Genomic DNA, 21,551 nt, shown 5'->3' with positions numbered 1-21,551 from the left:
AAGTAGCATTGATCATTGAAATTGCTACACCCAGTGACTACAGTGTCATGTGTGCAGATAGACACAAAGTCATGAAATACCAGGATTTGCAGGCAGAAATGAGGGCAATGTGGAAGAAGGATACCCAGACAGTTCCAATAGTAGTAGAAGCAAGGTGTCTTATAAAAAACATTTTACAATTGTACTTTGACATGTTACTGATACATGTAATGTCATATGATCTGCAGATGGAGTCAATACTGATCACATTGTGGGTGCTGCAAAGAGCACTTCTGGCTAATATCAAAGACTGAAGCAATACTAATTTCATGAACTTTAATCATACTTTGGCTTAGGAATGTGATCCATTCCCATCATGGTATTAGAAAGCCAAAAGAGATGGAGAAATTAAAACATGGAACAAAACACAATTTCCTTCAATACAATTTAATTTATGTTAATACCTAAGTAATATTTGCTGTTTTAGCTGGAAAAAAACTAAAACCTTTTTGAAAAGCTCAACAGGCATATTCATAATACAAATGTCAGTAAAATTGTTTATGTTAAAATTGTTGACAATTCTGCATAAATCCTTGCAAGCTTCATGCATTACCAGTCTGTTCTCTACCAGGAACCCCTCTTCTTATGTCCATTATTCATATCCCCACATTTCTGTCGGTAATTCTTTTTTTCATGGCTAACCACCTGGACCTCCTCACTTGCATTTCTTCTGAAAAATCTTGTTGAAATTCTCCACCATCAAATTTACATAGCACATCCTAAGACCGCCCAACTTGGTTGACCACGAATGTAGTACTGACAGAAGCTCTATAGCATTGCAAATGTGACCAGCATTGACCCACCAGAAGCTTATCCTTGGAAATAGGATAAGCTCTACCAGTATTACGTTGGTCTCTATCCCTTCCAGGTTTCCTAACCTTGCGATTCATGCCACAGGCAACATGCTGTCCCATCTTGATTAATATGTCATGGCATTCAACACTGTATGTGGAAAATAAATCTTGAGTAATTTTTCTTGTTTATTTTGGATAATCAAGTCTGAAGACATCAGTAGCTTATGCAGAGTGTTTAGTTAATATTTCTAAAAATTCACACCCAATTCACCCAATTCAGGGGAAGAAAGAAATTAGCTCATAAGACAAAGGAATACCACCTACCACACTATCAGGAAATTTAAATAATCATAATCTTTGAGGTACTGTATTATGCTTACACTGAAAAAAAAAAACATTGCACACCTGTAGAGATCTGTACCATAACAGTTTATTCTTAAAAGCTGCCAATTGCTGAACCATAGTCCCCTTATCATGTTTGATGTGTGCTGAGAAAAAACAGGTGAGGTCTCCAATAATTTCTCCCATTTAGAATCCACATCAGTAATGCTCCTCAGTCTAGATGAAGTTCTAGCACTCAGCCATGGCCCATTTTTCCTCACCTTCCATCTGGAGCACCTCAGCATAAGTCTGAGTGTCCCTTTTTTATCATCTCTCCGGTGATTTCATTCCAACCCACTGTAATGTCACCCAGAATGACATATTGAGAAAGTTGCATAAGCAGTCAACTAAGATGAGTTGATAGAGGGTCAGTGTCAAAGTGGGTATTATCATGATTAACTTCCACATTTGTAATGACACCAAAATATGGTTAACTAATGGAAACGTATGATATGAAAAAAATTGATATGAAAAAATTGTTTTGCACGGGAACATGATGCAAAAACAAAAGAAGAGCCAGCAAAACCAAAACCCAATAATAAACAATTTATTGTTAATACATAGGACAGCAAGCTGGTACTAACTACACAGCCTTCTTCAGTGTGAATTGAGCATGCTCCAAGCTTTCCTTTAAATAGACTGCAAAAAATCTGATTGGTTTAATCTAAAACTTGTCATTCAACTACGTGGAAAGAGACAATCCATTTTGAGTTTAGTAATGCATGCCAACCCGTTTTGTTAGATTTTCCCCGTGTGATGTCAATAATGGTAAACATAAAAGAAGCTGAGGGATGTGATACCTGAATAGGGCATTGTTGATTCTGCCTTTTAATATTAAATTCTCAGTCTAAGTGGCCTAGATGTTTGGCCTATGTAAAACATGAGCATGTAGCTAAATAAATTAGCCAATCTGAGCTACAATTGGCAAAAATTTTTATCTCATATACATTGGAAGAGTTTCTACTGGTGAATTCTTTGGTTTTAGATATTTTGTTGCAATTTGTGCAATGTCCACAGGGATGACAACCCGTAAGAATGGAACATGTAAGTGTAGTTTGAATTGGTTCAGGATTGTCCACGTGATGTCCATGTTTGTAATGACTGAATGTGCTGCCCAGATTTCTGCCTTTCCTGAATGAGAAAAAACATTGATTGAGAATAATGGAGGATAAATCAAGTATCATATAGTAATAGGTTCCAGTGTCTTTGTATGCTCTGAATCAGGTTGTCTGAGTTTCTGCCATATTTGGTGGTAAATCTAAGGGGTTTATTGGGAGAACTCTGATTGGTTCTATAGGTTAATAAGTCTTCCCTGTCCATATGACCCACTTGGTGTATGGCATCAAAGACATGGCCCTATTCCTGAATCAAAGGTCTTTGCTTTGTTCACTATAAGATGTATTATCAGAACAAATTGAATTGTGATTTGGGAATGTTTTGGGTGAAAACTGGTAGCATGTAATATGGTATTATATTCAGGGTGTTTCCTGAATACTTGAGTACCTAAGGTATGGTCAGATAATCTGTGAGATACAAAATAAAAACATATGTGAATAAAAACATAATGAGTAAAATGTCAATGTATACCCCGTTATGTATTGAATATATTGTTAATCTATCCTTGAGAATTAGTCACCCTTGAGCACTGCCTCCATATCATCAAGGTATCAAAGCCATATATCAAGATATTCAAGGTGTTTATGTTATTTATTACTACTATTAAGATCAGCCTCCTTCAAAGTCCAAATAAAAAAATCGGCATAGAGATCGGCAAGAAAGAAGAGCCATGGCGGTACCCTATTGGTTGCAGTAGCAGACATCTTGGAAAAACATTATTGGTACATATGAGGCCATGTCCAGTGGTATGTTGGTGTACATCTAAAGTGCAGTCTGAAATGATTTGAAGAAAATTAGTTGTATCGTTCAAATGGAGTAAAAAAGTTGTATGGGCAAAATGCCTGTCTACTACCAGGGACAGTTGAATCTGAAGTACCACAAATAGTCAAACTTAAACTAATGGCATATAGTAAGATGTTAGATCGTTAGATGGTTGAGCAGTTGAATGTTGATTGATCAAAAATCCACTATAAGTATAAGCCAAAATAAACACTTGGTTGAGCTAGGCTAATTAGGCCCTTCAAAAGATTAAACAATGATGTCTCATATGGTCCATAGCTTAAGTTTAACAAATGAACTTCTGATCCACTTGCAAACAAAAGCTGGAAAAAAAACACAACCAAACTGTCCAAAAAAACCAAACCCTCAAAAAGTGATATTATAACCAAATGGGTTTGCTGGTTAAAATAAGATTCCCACGCTTAAGAAGTACATGTGTCAGGTCTAATAAGAATGTAAAGATTCAGAAGGCCAAAACTCACTGCAGATGTTCCAAATCCGTCCAAGACAACAAACGACATGTAGGCAAACTGTTCCTATCCCTGTTGCAAAAATCCATCAAATAGTTGCAAATAACCAAATCATAACCAAGCAAGCAGTTGAAAAACCCAAAAATTGGTTGGAAAAGAAAAAAAAAGACGAATACGAGAGTGAAGTGAAGAGACTCCCTTTACCAAAACTAACCTGATGTCGGAAACCTGATTAGCAACTGCATGGGCGGCTAAGACGCTTAGGCAGGACTTCCTTGAAGCCACTTCACCGCGAAATGGGAAAAACAGGCCAGCCCACGAAATGAGAGTAGAAAGGAAATAAGTAAAAAAAATAGAGTAAAAGGAGTAATAATAAATCAATAAAATAAATCTGATGTAACTCACTAAATAAGCAGTATGTGAAAAGTATTTAACCAATGTAATGATGAAAATGAATTTAATTATAATATAATGAATGAATTATGAAATTGTTAAAAATAATATGGACCATGAAAACCATAAGCAGTCTTAATAAATCAATATAATTATAAACTGGTAATAGTAACTTAACTAAACTGGGTAGTAACAAACATACATCAAAGTATGATATGAAACAACGTTTTACACAGGAAGCAATGATGCAAAAAAAAGAACAAAGAACATGATGCAAAAGCCAGCAAAAGCCAACCCAATAATAACAAAAAGCCAACAAAACATTAAACAGCAAAGAAAGACACAGACCCGGTTCGGCTGCGCAATACTAAACACTTCTTCAGTGTGAATATTGCATGCTCCAAGCTTTCCTTTAATAGACTGCGAAAAATCTGATTGGAGCCTAAAAAACTTTTCATTCAGCGGGTGGAAAGAGACCACCCAACTTAACAATCACTTTCTCCTTTGAGTTTTTAGAAATGCATGCACCTGTTTTGTTAGATTTCTTCCCATTATGATGTAATAATGGGTAAATGTTAAAAAGAAGAGGAGGATGATGCAAAATGCCCTATTCAAGCGCAATTATCATCCCCCCTGATCTTTATGTTTACCATTACAATTAACGCCCATGGGGTGAAAAAGAAACAAACAAGTTGGCATGCGACATAAACTCAAGAAAGAAAAAATGGATTATTGTTGTAGATGGTCTCTCTCCACCGAGGTTGAATGACAAGTTTTAGAGATAAAAAATCAGATTTTTCTGCAGTCTATTTAAAGAAGCTTGGAGGCATTTCAATTTACACTGAAGAAGGCTGTGTGAATAGTACCAGCGATGAACCGTCTGCCTCTTTGCTGTCTATGTATTAACAATAAATTGTGTGTTATTAACAATAAATTTTGGCTCTTCTTTTTGTTTTTTTTTTAACTAATGGAAACCCCAAAGCAACTGGTGTAAATTACTGTCAGCATAGTTAATATTTACTAATACACCTTTACAATTTAATTTTCATTTATCAATGTGTGTTATTTAAGGCTATTTAAGGAGGGGTTAGTTATGTTGTGATTTGTTTTGATGAAGTCTTGTTTATTGGAAGAAGAAAGTGCTTAATTCATAAAGTTTTCTTAAGGTTTCTATGAAAACTTTCTGCTTTACAGGTATTTTATTTGTGATTTTTGGCATAAATCTGCATCCTGGTGTTTATTTTGTTTTTGTAGGAAAGATGAGGGAATTGTGAATTAAATTCTATAATGCAAATATAAGAAGCTCTCAGATAATTTAAGGAAGAAAACTAATAAATGGAAATGATATATGATGGAGATTGGGCATAAGTTTTTTTATGGAAATGGGATATTGAGAGATTGAGGATGATCTGGAAAAGGGTAAAAGAACATGATCAGGATATATGTTAGTCCCAGGAAAAATCGAACACAGGAGGTGCTATTAAAAGAAGAAAATGTGGCTAAAGACTATGGATAAGTGGCAAAATGTTATTCGTATATTAACCATTGTTAAGCTTCCTATCAAGTGTAGTATGTTGTACAATAGAAAGGAAGTAAACTGTGTTTATATTGCAGCTAGAGACTTCTGAGCATTTTTTGTTTTATCATAGGGTTAAAAAGTAAAGCAGGAAATATCTAAAAAAGTCATTGGGAAATATGCATTATTTTATTTAAATACAGGTATGACTTTATCAGGATATTTTGGAGAAAGAAACATGAGAAGTATAGGTATGCATTTTGTATAATATGGGAAATTTGGAATGCAAAGTCAAAGCTCCGCAGGATCTCTGTGCATTTTTCTAAGAATGTTCAGTATACATTTACAACCCATTCTCTCCTTGAAAATCTGAGAGTATTTGCTTAATATTCTAGGATAAATTAACTATAATTCTACAAAAACTTTAAAAATCAATCCATTTAACAATGTTCCTATTATATACAGAATATTACATGATTATCATTATAGTGAGGCTCTAATTCTTCTTTCGGCTTTTCCTGGTTAGGGGTCGCCACAGCAGAACTCTGGTCCACTAGTGATTGGCAGTAGATTTTTACAGTGCTGAGGTGCCAGCTCGATGCCCAACCTACAGTGAAGGCACACCCATTCACGCATGTCTTTCGAACACCACTCGACCGCGGGGAGGACATGCAGACTCCACACAGAAGGAGCTCCAGCTGAGAATCAAACTGGAAAACCGCTAGCTGTAAGGCGACAACACTACCGCTGCACCAGGCTCTACTATCATGTAAAAAATCACAAATTTTATCTTACTATATGCAATACATATATAAGATAACATACTTTACTTGACTTTACTGAAATTAATTATTCTTTTTAGCTAATATGAATGTATATAAGTTCCACATCCAGACACCTTTTAGCTAAATTTATAGATGTTACTCACTTCCATGTTGACTAAAGCAGTAATTACTTTACTTTAGCTTCTTTTGTATTTAATGCTATCATTCTCACTATTGCTAATTTTCATTGCAGCAATAGCATTCAGTAATGCAGATACTTTAAAAAATGGCAGTAGAATTCTAACAGATTCCTTCCAATATTAATTTTTTTAAAAAAGTGAATTCATGCAGTATTTTATACAACTGCTAGGTATAATACTTATAGTGTTTGCTCAATTTGCAGTAAATATGAGCTATGATGTCAATACATAAATACTTCCTTAGAATATCTGAGATAATGAATTATTTATAGTGAAATATCTAGCACTATTTAGTTAATTGTCCTGTTAACTTATTTATAATCTAAATGCCATTAGCTATATCATGAGCATTTTAAGGATCAAGCTATGGGTTCACATTTTAAGTACTACACAATTGCATCTTTGCAGCATTTATTTTTGTGAACAAGTTACAGATCCTCAGTTACAGAAATGCTGCTGAAAACATTTTTTCATATTATTTATATAATTTTCATATGATATTAATTAGTTTTATTAGTATTACTTTGTGCAAACAAATTAGGCTAATAGTACACAGTAATGACAGTTCAAAAATATAGTGTTAACTGTATGGTTTTTGCAATATAAATTTGGAGAATCAGTGTTATTAACAGTACAGGGAGTGATGCAGGTTTATGTGCATTATACATGTCAAAAGTTTCCTTTGATCAGATAAAATAAAGTAATTTTCTGTTTATATGTATTCCTTTTTATTTGTTTCATATATCTTAAATGGATGTCGTATATCTTTGTGATGTTTCTTCTCCAGGAGAATTATTTGTATTTCAATGTCCACAACTTCTACTGTGATGTATGCAGTTTTAGGTAGCTAGTATTTACTTAAGCCGAATGCAATGTTAGCATTATTGTCATTTTATTCTACAGGCCTTGCATTCTGTTAACTTTTACCTAACAGAACTTACATTGCAGTTGAGTTTGATCAGGTTTATTTTCTGCTTGTAAAAAGTGGAGGATTTTTTTTTTGTGGAGGCTACGTTTATTATCCATAGTTTAAATTTGCCTTTCGAGACAGATTAAGCTTAATCATTTAATTGCAAACCTATACTGGTAGTTGTACTTTTGATAGTGACAGTAAATATTATATAAGCATTAGAAATGTTTAGTTTATCTTAACTGAAACTCCTTTACCCAGGCATTGAATAATTGTGTATTTTATTGCAGATTTTATTCCTTTTTGACATGTTGCAGATCAGCCACAAAGACACATGTGTCTCAAGGGTTTACCCACATCTACTCAGGAGAGATTCTGCAAGCTGGTATCCCAGTCTATTGAGATACCAGTACTATAACATATATGGTATTGTAAATAATGTATCTGCATTAAAGCACACCTACTTTTTTGATAAATGCCATGGGATCTTTTACAGTCACCTGAGCTCCCACCAACTCAAACAGATGGAACCTTAGTTTAATGTCTCATCCAAATGATGACAAATTCAGGAAAGCAGCACTCCCTAATGCTTTACCGTTGTGTCAGCAATCGATTCACGTGGAATGGGAATAGAACCCACAGCCTTATGGTTTTACAGCATCATAGCCGAGTGTGCTGCCTGTTGCTCCACTTTCACTGCTATTAATTCCTTGCTTCCGTTCATCTATTCCTGGTGTTAAGTCACCACTTCCTTCTTTGACTGTTTTTTTTTTCATCTCTCTCATAGCGATCACTTTTTCTAGACAACTCTTAATTTTTTTTTTTTAATTTTTCTTTGACAACCATGCATCATATAGTACTACTTCCTATATATTCAGTTCACAAACTTTTCCACAATTTCTACTATTTCTTTCTGCTTTTATCTAACATTTACTTCTTTAAATGTGTATTCATTCTTCCTTATTTTTACCTCACTTGCTTTTTTCCTTTAAAAAAGAGTCCTTTGTCTAAAGAACATTTTTTTAACTTTTCATCTTTTTTATGCAGTTCTTTTTCTATTACTTGTATTATATCACCAGTGTTCTAGTTTTTCATGACTTTTTATAATTTTATTATATACTCTCCTATTCCTTTGTATCACACTTTTTTTGACAGTCAGAATATTTTCTTGTATTTTTCATTATAAACACTCCACCAATCTGTCCAGTTTTCATTATGTAGATTAATTTAATAAGCTGTTTGCATACAATCTTATATCCCCTTTTCAACTCGTCTGTTTTATCAGTCTGACCAGTCAATCTTTTTTATTCCTTTTTCTTCTTCTATTACATCCCTGCCATCTCCTGTTATAGTGCATACTGTTCTATGCTCTGAAAATCTAGACATTTCTGCCCCACTTATTTCTTTCATATCTTTAGAATACATATTTCAGTTATAAAAGTCCCATTTTATATGTCCATTCTCTATTTTTTCCTATTTTCAACCCTTCATGTCTTTTAAATCATCTGACTACTTTAATATCTTGCGTTATTTTTACCTTTCTCCTTTCTGAAATTGCAGGTATAATCTCTCACCATAATAACTAGCATATTTAACAGAATAAAGTATAAGTTCCTTTTCCTCCTTACCATATTAGCGTAAACATAAGCTACAGTTATGCGTGTGTACCTTTCCCTTTCCTTTATATCGTATGCCACTAATTGTCAGAGTACAACTACTGCCTCATCCAGTATCTCTATCTCTTGACTTAAAAAAAAAATCTGAACATACAACTCCCCATAGCCATATATCTTTTTATCCCACAATGACTTAGTTCTTTTTCTATTGTTTCTTCTTTCACACATTTCATATCTAACAAATATACAACCTCACACTTTTATGCCATTTAGCCATTACCACATCTCTAATATCACTTTGAAAGCAGTTTACATTTAGTGTTAATATTCCTAAGTTATCCATCTTCCTTTTTTGCATCTTTCTTATTTCCAATTTTTATTTTTCTATTCCTTGTTTGTACCTTCCACCCGACTGCTTTATCATAATTATCTTTTTGTTCTTCTCATGTCTCATATTCTCCCTTTTCCCTTCATTCCATACTGCTACATACCTGCTTTTATTTTGCACCATATTACTTCATATTTCTAAACATGTTCTTTTCTTAGACCTGTCCAAGGCTTTTGACATGGTCAGTCATCAAATACTCATACATATTCTTCAATCTCTGTCACTTGACATTCTACCTATAATATGGTTCAAGTCCTACTTAAATAACAGACATCAAGCTGTACTCTGGAACTCCACTCTATCTACCCATCTACCTGTTAACATTGGTGTCCCTCAAGGGTCCATACTGGGTCCTCTCCTGTTTTCTTTATTCATCAATGACCTCCACCAAGCAGTTCCCCAAGCTACATGCATACAATACGCAGATGATTCCACACTTATTTGCTCAGCCACATCTGTATCAGAACTTCACTCTCTGACACAACACATATTTAACTCTGTTGAACAATGGTTTACACAACGCTGTCTCCTACTTAACCCAAAAAAAACTAAACTCCTCCTTTTCACACCTACCAGTAAATCCCCCCAAACAGACTTTATAATAATATCTAAAAATGGCACACCTATATCCCAAGATCTTACTACCAAACTGCTAGGCATCACCATTGACAACAACCTTAACTTCGACACCCATATCAGCAACACCTTGAAAACTATTAATAAAAAATAGGCTCTCTTTACAGAATCAAACCCTACCTCACTCCAGCAACAAGAATAACTATTGCCCACTCCCACCTAATCTCTTCCCTTCTCTATGCCTCCCTATATTTACTAACCTGTCAAAAAATAATCTTATGAAATTAGAAAACTCCTACAATAGCATAACCAGGTTTGCTACAGGTAACCCTTTCAGAACCCACCACTGTATTAATCTAAAGCAACTACGCTGGCTTGAATTTCAGCAGCAGCTGAAAATTAATCAACTAGCCATCACCCATAAAATATTGTATCAACCTGCCAAAACACCTATTCTATCTACTCTTATTTACCCTTACCATAACCCGAAGTCTGTAAGATCCGCACACAAACTTCTTGTAAATATTGACAAAGCAAATAACAAGGCTGGAGATTCCCTCTTCTCTAATACTGACGGAAAAAACTGGAACCTACTTCCCTCTGAAGTATCTACAATTCCCTCCATAACACTTTTTAAAAAGAAACTTAAGCTCTTCCTCAAAACACAGTGGTTGTGCCCCTGTACTAAACCTAACTGACTATCTAGCTGTTGATACATGACTCAATCCTTACCTTCAGAACCCTGCATTTACTTCATCTTCACATCTAATGATCTATTTCTCCATCATAGTATTAATTACAACTATATAAAAAATATATATATATATATTGCACATGTTACTACTAGATGTATGACATAACTGCTACTTCTTCTCACTTTCCTTTATCTACACTTACTGTACATTATGCTATTATTCTTTCTGAATGTCTACACTAACAGTACTTGTACTAATAAAGTCTAATATACTGCATTTTTATACTTTATTAATATGTGACCAGTTATAATTTTTTTCTTTAACTTTTTTTTCTCTTTTACTGTAAATGTATCTGCATTTTAAACATGTATTTCTTTGATGTGAATTTATTTTAACTGTTTGGAGCTTATCTCGCTGGGCCTCTACTGAAAATGGACATATATCCAGCTAGATTAGCCTGGTCAACAAATGTAAAATAAAATAAAAAAAATAAATACAATAAAAATGTTCTGTCTCATTCCTATCATCCTTCTTTCTTATGTTTTCTTTTTCAGTTATCTCCCAATAATACTTTCTCCACTACAGTTAAATCATCAGATTTTCCTTCTTCAGAAATATTATCCTCTTCTAATCTTTCCTTTTATAGTATAGGAGTGTCAAACAAACCAAATTAATTGAATTTTGTACAGTTATAATTTTTAAAGGTATGTCTCTATTCCCCATACTGACTATATCTTTCTTTTTATTACAGCCTTTCAGGAAATGCCTGTTATCCCGATTTAAAAAAAAACACCTTTAGGTTGACCCAGTGTACCTCACTTTTCCCTTTTTCCTATTCACAATTATATCATTTGAAATATGCTGCATTTTTTTCTCAAGCACCTCCAGTGTCATCCATACCTCCCACCCCCTGGCCAAATATTTCTTTCATCATACTTATTTTATCTTCTTAGACCTTATTAAAAACAAAAAGTCCCAAGTCCGGAAAATACTGAAATATATACTCATTCCATGGTGCCAATGAATACTTTTTATACACTTCACATTTTCAAGTAAAGTAAAAGTTTCAAAAGTAACCTCACAAAATGTTGATCAATGCTTCTATATTTCTGTTGCTGTTCTCTTGTCTTCCCATATAGCTACACTTTCTATAATGAATTTTTTCTATTACTTTCAGAAAAAGAGGGACTTGCAAATCTCAATAACACACCTGATGACAACTCCCAAATAAATGCATGCATTTTTAATTGAGAAAGTATAGGCAGATCATTTCTGACTGCACAGCATAACTCTTCACACCCTCTCTGGAACCAGCTTTTTATTCATCTAAAGGAAATTATTCAATAGTCCTTTATTTCACTGCATTTTCTATCCTATTATATAATTGTATCTATTTTGTCAATTCAAACAAAAAACACTTTGATTCATAGAAACAGAGACCAAACCAAACTGTAAAATTTTAGTGCTTTTGTTCTTTCAATAACATGCTAAGAACTTCTCCAGAACAAGTGAAACACCAACAGTTCATCTGATATCACATGACTGAATATCTGACACAATTAAAATATACCAAGAGATAACTACTACCTAATAACAAAAATTGTGTGTGTGTGTGTGTGTGTGTGTGTGTGTGTGTGTGTGTGTGTGTGTGTGTGTATATATATATATATATATATATATATATATATATATATACAATTTATTTATTTATTTTACATTTGTTGACCGGGCTAGTCTAACTGGATACATGTCCATTTTCAGTAGAGGCCTGGGGAGATAAGCTCCACTTTAAACTAAATAAATCAAGACAAACAAACAAAAGTCCATGCAATATATAAAGTACATATACTTGAAGAATTTCTTCATCAACTTGAGTTATACAGTACTAAAAACATACAGATTGTGACTACTGAGTTTAATAAGGTAAAATACAGTGTTATTACCAAGGGAAAGAGATAGATATTCAACATTAGTATATTGGGTATGAAAGTGCCTTTATAAAGATGTAAATTGGTTATGAAAAAGTGTAGAACACTGAGAAGTGAGAGAATTACTGAATGCATGTACATGAAGTAATTACAGTCATAGTGAGATAAATAGATTGGTTAATATACAAGGTGGAAAGATAAGAGCTCACTGAAGAAGGCAAAGGTTGTTAGTAACATACTCAGTGATGGCATATTGGGAAATAAGATACTAAGAAGGGGGTGAGGGATGAAATTGCTAATACTGCAACGTCGGTCATTGGAGGAGAGTTATAGAATAATGTTGTATGAGGGGGGGGGGTTCAGTACAAGGACAAAGCCATTGTGTTTTTAGTTGAATCTTTAGTTGCTTTTTAAAGAGTGGTAATGATGAGACAGATTTAAGTTTAGTGGGAAGCTTGTTCCAAATCTTCCCCACTGTATTAGAGAAAAGAGAATCACCTGCCATATATATATATATATATATATATATATATATATATGGGTTCCATTCAGAAGCTCAAAATACTGAAATCTCGAATTTCAGTATTTCGAGCCCAAGAAGCTGAATCCACAAAATAGTCAAAGTTTAGAAGCGCGAAATTCAAAACCTCGAATACCGGAGGTTTTAAATTTCATGCTTCTAAAGTTCCGCTATGGTTATGTATTCAGGTAAGTATGTGTGTGTGTTAAGGGGTTTGGGTAGGGGCTGTGGTGTGTGTCAGTGTGTTTTGTTGCTGTGATATGTGCTGCGAAGAGAAAGTAGCTTGTGTGGTGGTATTTTGTGTGTGTTTGTAAGTAGTGTGACCTTGGAGTGAGAATATTAAAATGGGGATGTGTGGGGGGCACAGCCCCCCACATGGGGGGCGCAGAGGTGCTTGCCCCCCTGCTTTCATGTAGTAGAGTGATTGTGTGGGTTTGTGTGGTGGATGGTGTGTGTGTGTGTGTCTATGTGTGTGTTTGTGTGTGTGTGGTAAAACTGCAAAATTCAAAACTTCGAGGTTTTGAATTTCGCGATTTTTAGTTTTCTTTGCTTTGTGGATTCGACTTCTTGGGCTCCAGATACTGAAATTCGAGATTTCAGTATTTCGAGCTTCTGAAGTGAATCCATATATATATATATATATATATATATATATATATATATATATATATATATATTTATATATATATATATATATATATATATATATATATATATATATAGATATATATATATATGGATTCACTTCAGAAGCTCGAAATACTGAAATCTCGAATTTCAGTATCTGGTATATATCCGCGGTGGTGGTGTTGCAGTAGCATTGTCGCCTCACAGTAAGACGCTGTCCGGTTCGACTCTCAGCTAGAGTGTCTTCTGCGTGGAGACATGCGTGAATGGGCAATCCTTCGTGGAAGGTTGTGCATCAGGGCTGGCAACTCAGTACGTAAAAATCAACTGCCAATCATCAGTGGACCGGAGTTCTGCTGTGGCGACCCCTAACCGGGAAAAGCCAAAAGACAAAAATGTATATAAATATATATATATATATATATATATATATATATATATATATATATATATTGATAACTGCTATCCATAAACTGTTCGAGTTGTAAGTTAGATTATGTCATATTCTCTGTACCTTTAACAGACACTTATTATTAATAGAGCACCAGGGCTCAGTGGTGCTATTTGCTGCTAAAGTAAGTTGACATTTTCTGTTTTGCATATTGGTAGTAGCAGCAGACTGCCCTACCTAATATGCAGAATGTGGGATTCCACCCTTTGCATTACTTACTACATATTTCCATTCAGAACTTAACTATAACTCATCTTTAGGATGACCTGCATATTTTTGCCTTGTAGATCATTAAATAGCCCACACTGTGCGTGCATACGTAGATGTTATTTCCATATACTCTTGGCTATCAAAATAAATTAGTTTGAAGGAATTTGTATTTAACTATAAAATACTCAACCCTTTTTCACATGTTTGTAATACTTTTTTTACTTTAATTTTACAGGAGTATTCATAGTCTGGGGCTTGGCATATTTGTAGAGACGATCTGCGATGAGCCTTGCTATGGGGTTATGCAAATCTCAGACCGTCAGGATGACTATGGAAATGCAGATGACTTTTTTGCGAACATGTCCCCCTATTGGAAATGCATAACATGATTAATGCATAAACAACAGGGGGGCAGCTGTTAAGGGACTTACATCTATGCAAATTAGTTTGATTCATAGGCATGAATCTATAACGAGCTCAGTTGCATACAAAGTGTGCAAATTGCCCTAAAGTTACACCAGAAAATTACCTGGACTTATTACTGAAGGGGCTATTGGGTGAAATGTTTTATTTCATTGCTTGTGCATACCTAGACATATTACCAAAGATCACTTGGATGAATCCTTTATTTTGGTACTTGTGCATACTGGTCATGTTACTGAAAGGGTCACTTGAGTGAATCCTTCATTTTGCTACTTCTGCATACTGATCACATTACTGAAAGGGTCGCTTGGGTGAAATGTTTTATTTTAGTTCTTGTGCATATTAGGAAATATTACTGAAAAAGTAGCTGGAGGAAATAATCCATTTGTGTGTCAGGGAAGTGCTTGTGCATAAATGGTCAGACTACTGAAGTAAAATAACTTATTGTGTCATTTTAGTGCTTGTGCACCTTAATACAAACTAATGAAGGGGTTGCTGGGGGAAATATTTCATTTGTGCATCAGGGATGTTCTTGTGCATACTTGGACAGACAAGTTCACAGATTGCAACTTCAATATCAAAAGCAAAGCAACACATTTAACAATGGATGTGCATGCTGTAGGGATGTCAGACTATGAATTGCAAAACTGCCTCATTGGCATGCTGCACTTTACAACACTTCTCATTTGCATCTCATTATTTTTTTAGCCCTTGCGCAGTAGCGTGAATGGTCCTTATGAGTTGGACCTTCGTTACGCTCATTCATATACATCAAGAATACTCCTATTGCATTTGTGGAAGCAACTATAGATACTGTCCTTAGTCTCTCACTGGCAGCATTTTGCCAATTCAAATTTGGATCTGCTACAATGTATAACAACTTCCAGTTCCCAGCCACCCTAAGATCATTACTTTTATTCTATCTAGTCTCCTCCTACTTTTCTGTACCAGTTAATGGTAAACACATCACTAATTTTCATCTTTAAAAGCATATACTAAACCATAGTAAACCAAACATGCTAACCAACACTGTACAGCTTGTGTACCTTTCTCTTCTTTATGTGGATATGTTTCCCTTCTAAGGCTACTTCTCAGAACATGTTAATGTGTCTCCTTTACTTAATAAACACATTCACTCATGTAGTTTTCTACACTAAATCAACTCTCATGGTAATATACATCTGTATTCATAATTTTTGTCCATTTCTCGTATTAAACCTGTTTCCTTATTCCTTCCTCTTATCTTTGGTAGCACATACATTCCATTTTATCATTCCTCTCACTCGCTCTTTATACTTTCCTATTATGCTTCACACACTCATTTCTAGCCTTCTACTTGCTGCTTTAGCTTACATTATAACCTATTACAATTTCCATACCTGCCTGCATTATATTAACTGCTTTAATAGATTTCCCATCATTAACAATAGTATACCTCATGTTTCTATCTCCACCAGACTTTTCTGACATAATTTCCATATACTAGTACCAACCAAAACTCCTAACAGACATTCCAGCTTCCAGCAGCAATATATCAGCCCTAAGTTAAAAAAAAACAAAAAAAAAACAAAATATATATATATATATATATATATATATATATATATATATATATATATATATATACACAAACACAAACGTATACATATCCATATAGTAACCTGGACATAGTCGCTATTCTTTTCTTTCTGATTATGTGCTGATGTATATCCTAACCAAGGACCTTCATTTCTATCAACCTTACATCACCTTTTCCAAACTAACATCTAGAAAACATACACCTTAATCTTATTTTTTGAATAAATATTCAGTGTCATTAATAAAATTCCTGATCTCCATGTCTGGGCATTTCTATATAAACCAGATATTCTTGACATAAGTAAAACTTGGTTAAAACTCCATATTAAAAAAAAAAAAGATTTTTCTTCCCCACCAGATAATTATGTTATTAGGGTTTACAGAAGTCATGTGACTTTCAACATCCCTAGATCACAGGTGTACTGTGTAGTTTCGCTTAGTGCATAGTACTGTGAACCAGGTGTTTAGGCCATGTTTATAGTTATGAGTTCTAGTTTATGACCCTGTTTGTCTATGGAAACTTCTTTTTGAATTTATGTTCAAGCAGTTGTATATTTGTTGTATAATATCACGTTTAATTTTTCTCAGTATTCTAACCACTGCATGCTGCATCATTTGTAAAACTCTGATTTTACTCCTTTTGTATGTTCTTTGCTCTTTGTATAAAATAGCTATTTTATATATTTTTTATTATTTTTATTATTTTTTTATAATTCTTTACTATGTATCTGGAGCTTTTCTCTCCGGGCCTCCACTGAAAATGGCCACCTTGTGTCCATTCGGACTAACCCAGTAAAAAAAATGGAAAATAAATAAAAATAAAATAAATATAAAATATGGAAGAGCTGCTATGTTATATCCTATTAGATTTGAACTCTCATTATGTCCACACCAAGTCCCACAATTCCACAGTGCTGAAATACTAATTACTGTCCTTAAATTAAATTATCATAAAAGCCTGTGCATCATTGGCCTTTACATCCCTTCAAGTTACAATATCACAACCATAGAAGACATTCTGTCCTGAACACATTCATGTATTAGTTATGAAAAATGCATCTCAGGAGACCTAAACATTTACTGGAACCAAACAGCCTCTGATATCCTCTGTAATTAATATCATCCTCTTTGGCTTCATACAGTGTATCACCTCGATCACTAGATATCATAGGTTCAGATACACAGAATATAAACAGAATATGTAATAGATTAGTTACTTGCCTCAGAACTTAGCAACCCAGCTCAGGGACCCATGCTGATACTTTAAGTGATCACCTTCCAATAAACGTCATTAGACAGACTCTTCACACTCCCAGTAACCATTGCTTTGATCTATATCATGATCTATCCACATTTAACAAGGCGCATTTCATCTCAACACTAAATCAATATAAATGGAATCTTCTAAAATCTTTGCCACTAGATGAAGCTGTTACACATTTTAATTCTACCTTCCTAAATTTCCTGAACAGCCTAGCCAGCATTAGGAAAAAAGGGTTATGTATAACCCTGTCCCGTGGCTAATAAAAAGTATCAAACTGTTGACATTAAAGCACAATAAGGCATGGAAAATATGACACTCTCATAAAATTATCATAAACTTCCAAACTTTTAAACAACTTAGAAACATTGTTACATACCATGTCACTAACAATAAGCTTTCTTATTACCAATCATTACAAAGGACATGCCAAAACAATCCAGTGCTCTTCTGGAAACACCTGAATCTTCATCCTGGCAGATCAACCCAACGCAACCTCATGCTCAATGAGTTAGCTCTAACCCTTGCATCCAAATTTAACACCCACTTCATTCAGACTGTCACTTCTCTACTAAACAATACCACTTCACTCAATACATTTAATATACGAGCACCCAAAAGCAATAACACAAATTTTCATTCTCTTTTAACACTGTCCCTATCTCTACAATCAAAAAATACCTAGTAAAACTTAAAACTACATCACTTGCTGCAGTTAATCTTCCATAAGAGTACATTAAGTTAGCAGCAGTTGTTCTCTGACCTACCCACTGTCTATTAATAGGACTATCAAAGAATCATATGTTTCCCCTTATTTGGAAGAAATCTTATAACTTACCTATTCATAAAGGTGGAACTCCTATTGAACTAATCTAATTAGGGCCCATTTGCCATTCTTCCCCTACCCAAAATTCTAGAAAAGTGTAGTCACTCATATGTTTTCCATACCTGTTTGACTCTAACCTCTTATTCTCTGCACAACATGGTTTAAGGCCCTACAATAGTACCATCACTACTCTACTTAGCTTCCTAAACATTAGGTGATCTCTCCTATATGTTTGGACCTTTCCAAAGCTTTTGATAATACATCCCAGCATGTACTTCTTCATTAGCTGGCCAGCCTTGGACTATCAACAACTGCCATTAACTGATTCCACAGCTTCCTCTCTAACAGATCACAAAATGTAAAATAGCAAGATCAATTCTCCCCCTTCCTATTTGTTTCAGTAGGTATCTCTTAAGTATCCACTTTAGGAGCTCTTTCATTAACCATTTCTATTAATGACTTATAATCTGCCAGCAAATCTGCAATATCATTGAATACACATATGACTCCATCCTTATCTGCTCTAACACTACCCTTAACAAATTCCTAAGTTAAACAAAAGATGCTTTTACAAACACTGCGTCTTGGCTAAAAGATATATAATTATTACTTAACCCACATAAAACTAAGGTAATGCTATTTACACTTATTTCAGCCAATAAAATTAAAATTGTAGTGGCATCCCTTGTTAAACTTTAGGAGTGATTATTGATAACAAGCTGAAGTTTGATCAATCCATGCAAACCGCTGTTTATTAAAAAAAAAAATATATATATATATATATATATATATATATATATATATATATATATATATATATAGCAAAACCTTTTTTAACAGACACCACAACAAAAACATTAGCAACTTCTTATTTATTACCAACCTTCTTGTATGCTTCTTTCACATTCACAGACTTCCAGGTATCACAGATAAGTAAAGTGGAACAATTTTATAATAAAGTTGCTTGATTTGCTGCTAATTTTCACTCTGGAGCACATAACTGTGAAGCCCTAAGAACAGTACACTGGTTGGAACTCCCCAACTGTCTTACTTACTCTCATCTGTAGGTTATACACATAGGTTCATAGGGTCATAGGTGTGTACTAGGCTAATGGCCCTGGAGCCTTTACAAGCCTAGCCCATAGGATTACCCTGGCATCGTGCCACCAGAGCTTAGTTCCCAGTGCCTCTGTCGAGTAGAGCCACTGGAGTGATCTCCGGGGTGAATTTGCTATTTCCCATCCAGTCATCAAGATTTCTCTTGAAGAGGGTCAGTGAGGTGCTCTGTTTAACATGTATGGGAAGTCTATTCCAGAGCACAGGCAGTCTCTGGATGAGGAACCTGTCCCTCCAGCATGTTCTGTTGATTGTGGTAATGATGTTGAGCTCTCTGGAGATTGTGGTGTGGAGGGATTGAGACATCTTTAGATGTAGCATTTCTAACAGAGCTGGGTAAGACATGGCTTTGTAAGTCAAGCAGAGATCACCTCTAAGTAGGCGATATGAGACAGAGAATAGCTGGAGTCTTCTTAGTCTGTCCATGTAGGACTTGTGTTTAATGCCTAGGATCCTCTTCATGAGGTACTTCTGTGGCCTCTCCAGCTGTTGGAGGTGTCTATTGAGGTACATGCCAAATGGGGCATTATACTCGATGATTGGTCTAATGATGGAAGATTAGAGAGAGAGACGATGACCTCTTTCTTCCTGGATGCAAAACCCTTGGTAATGAGATGTGCCACATATGACTTTCTGACCACAGTGGCATTGTGGTGGTCAAAGGAGAGGTTGCTGTCAACCTGTGTCCCTAGATCTCTTATAACGCTTCAGTGTTCAGTGGGCTCCCATCGATGTGGTAATTAGCAGGAACTGAGTTTTTACCAAAGGGGATGACGATGCATTTTTTGCTATTAAGCATAAGGCCATGGTTTTTACACCAGTCATTGGTCTCAGTGAGGCCTTTCTGTAGGATGTCTGCATCACTTGGGGAGTTAATAATGGCTCCCAGCTTGCAGTCATCTGCAAACTTGGTCAGCCAGAGTCCCTTTGTGTTGGCCTGGACTTCTGAGAAGTAGATGCTGAACAGGAGAGGACCCAGGACCATTCCCTGTGGGACTCCACTTGTGACTGGTCAACAGTCAGACTTGGAGTTTGTTACTTTCACACTGTGTGTTCTATCTGTGAACCAATTTGCAACCCACCTAGTGATATAGGGGTTGATGCCTAGTTTGGTGAGTTTATCAATAATTCCTGAGTAAGGAAAGGTATCAAAGGGCTTGGCCCAATTGAGGTAGGCTGTATGCACTGCCTTGCCTTCATCCACAGCCCTGGTGACTGACTCAAAGAAGTCAAGCAGGTTGAGCAGGCATGATCTCCCTTTTACAAAGTCAAATTGTGTGGGGTCTAGAGTTTGGAGATTTCCTATATCTTTGTTAATCAGATCCATGATAATGCGCTCCATAGCTTTACATATCAGACTCATCAGGCTAATGGGGTGATAATTTCCAGGGTCTGTAGTCACTTCCCCTTTATGGAGAGAGATGACTGCAGCAGTTCACCATTTGGTAGGGACAAAGCCTGAGGTGAGGCTGTGACTGAACAGGGCATACAGATGTGGTTCCAGTTCACTTTGTAGTTCATGTACTGTAGAGCACAGCCAGGGATATTATTGGGTCTCATGGAAGCTGTATTCTTGGCCTTGGATAATGCAGCTTTAACCTGTGCTGCAGTAATGCTGGGTGCCTGGCATTCTTTCAGTATTGTGATTGGTCCTTTGGGGGAGAGAGATGGGTAAAATTGGCACTGAATATATCAGCCAGTATGTTGGCAATATCTGTTGGCTCAGTATAGGAGGTACCATTGTGCAGTATCTCAGAGCAAATCTGGGTATTGCTGTGGAGGTTCTTGATATAGTTATAGAAGGCTTTGTGATTGTTTTTAGTGTCTGTTGCAATTCTGCCTTCATAGCTGGCTTTAGAGGATTTAATGAGGGATCTCAACTTTTTGTTGAGGCTAATAAGGGAGTTTTTCCAGTCTTGGGACTTCACCTTTTTCTGCAACAGTTTCTTCCTTCTGTTGTAGAATTTATTAAT

Source organism: Protopterus annectens, chromosome 7.part0, assembly GCF_019279795.1.
Source record: "Protopterus annectens isolate FY-2018-M chromosome 7.part0, PAN1.0, whole genome shotgun sequence".
NCBI lineage: Eukaryota > Metazoa > Chordata > Ceratodontiformes > Protopteridae > Protopterus > Protopterus annectens.
The sequence above is the reverse complement of the archived record's forward strand: the minus strand, read 5'-3'. Positions refer to the sequence as shown.